Source organism: Panthera tigris, chromosome B1 (assembly GCF_018350195.1).
Source record: "Panthera tigris isolate Pti1 chromosome B1, P.tigris_Pti1_mat1.1, whole genome shotgun sequence".
Lineage (NCBI taxonomy): Eukaryota > Metazoa > Chordata > Mammalia > Carnivora > Felidae > Panthera > Panthera tigris.
The window spans coordinates 589848-591665 of NC_056663.1; the positions used below are offsets into that span (position 1 = coordinate 589848).

Sequence of the window (1818 nt, forward strand, 5' to 3'; positions counted from 1 at the left end):
GGTGTAAGGAAGTGGTCCAGGTTCATTCTTCTGCATGTCGCTGTCCAGTGTTCCCAGCACCACTTGCTGAAGATACCATCTTTATTCCATTGGATATTCTTTCCTGCTTTGTCAAAGGTTAGTTGGCCATACGCTTGTGGGTCCATTTCTCGGTTCTCTATTCTGTTCCATTGATCTGAGTGTCTGTTCTTGTGCCAGTCCCATACTGTCTTGATGACAGCTTTGTAGTATAGCTTGAAGTCTGGGATTGTGATGCCTCCTGCTTTGGTTTTCTTTTTCAAGATTGCTTTGGCTATTCGGGGGCTTTTCTGGTTCCATACAAATTTTAGGATTATTTGTTCTAGCTCTGTGAAGAATGCTGTTATTATTTTGATAGGGATTGCATTGAATATGTAGATTGCTTTGGATAGTATCGACCTTTTTTTTAATTTTTTTAATTTTTTTTAACATTTATTCATTTTTGAGAGACAGAGAGAGACAGGGCATGAGCGGGGAAGAACAGAGAGAGGAGGAGACACAGAATCCGAAGCAGGCTCCAGGCTCCGAGCTGCCAGCACAGAGCTCAACGCGGGGCTTGAAGTCACAAACTGTGAGATCATGACCTGAGCCAGTCAGACGCTCAACTGACTGAGCCACCCAGGTGCCCCAGTATCGACCTTTTACCAATATTTGTTCTTCCTATCCAGAAGCATGGAATCTTTTTCCATTTTTTTGTGTCTTCTTTAATTTCTTTCATAAGCTGTCTGTAGTTTTCAGCGTATACATTTTTCACCTCTTTGGCTAGATTTATTCCTAGGTATTTTATGGTTTTTGGTGCAACTGCAAATGGGATCCATTCCTTGATTTCTCTTTCTGTTGCTTCATTGTTGGTGAATAGCAATGCAACCGATTTCTGTGCGTTGATTTTATATCCTGCAACTTTGCCAAATTCATGGATCAGTTCTCGCAGTTTTTTGGTGGAATCTTTTGGGTTTTCCTTATAGAACATCATGTCATCTGTGAAGAGCAAAAAAATGTGGAAGCGTCATGAATTTGCGTGTCATCCTTTTGCAGGGGCCATGCTAATCTTCTCTGTATCGTTCCAATTTTAGAATATGTGCTGCCGAAGTGAGCATTACCTTCACGTGGTTACTCTTATATACAGGTTCATTTCCCTCCAAAAGTTCTACCTCCATTCATTAATGTACCATTTCTTTCAGGGAATATTTTCTGAGTTCTAGTCCTATTTCATAGCTTTCCCAAGCTGATCCACCTTGGACACACCCTTTTTCATTTTCTTTCATGACTCCCTCTTTCATATTTATATCATTCTGTTGACATTATTTGTTAGCTTAACTGCAATAAGAATCAAACCTAAACTCTGAGATTGGGCTTTCATAATTATTCAGAAATATTTCCTAGTAATTCCCAGTTCCTACCCTGTGCTCTAGACCCACTGGTGCCAAAGCCTCAAGGAAACCCTGTGAGCACATAGTTCCATGTATGTGCTTGGTTTCTTCATTTCTTCAGTAACCGCTGGCTGCATTCAGATCTCATAGGGCACGGTGCCAGCCATGTCATAGGGTTCGTAGGAAAATCCAACAGAGTTCTTCGTGGTGCCAGACCCTGCCCTTAACCTTCCCCAAAGGGCTCATTGGCTAAGATGACACCACAGTTAAGACCACAGGCTTTGGAATCTAATTTGTATGAATTCAAATCCTAAACAAACAAACAAACAAAAAACCCCAAACAAACAAAAAACAAAAAAACAACCACCAAATCCTAGTTCTATCTCTTAACTAAGGGTCAGGAAGATGACTTAACAACACCTGAAACTCA

General features: G+C 40.8%; 1 non-coding gene across 1 annotated transcript; it reads right to left on the reverse strand.

Moving 5' to 3' along the window:
* Positions 1-1008: 1008 nt before the first annotated feature.
* LOC122238175 lies at positions 1009-1115 on the reverse strand. The gene has a single exon (XR_006217137.1). It is a non-coding gene; the product is annotated as a U6 spliceosomal RNA (small nuclear RNA).
* Between the last annotated feature and the right edge of the window lie 703 nt (positions 1116-1818).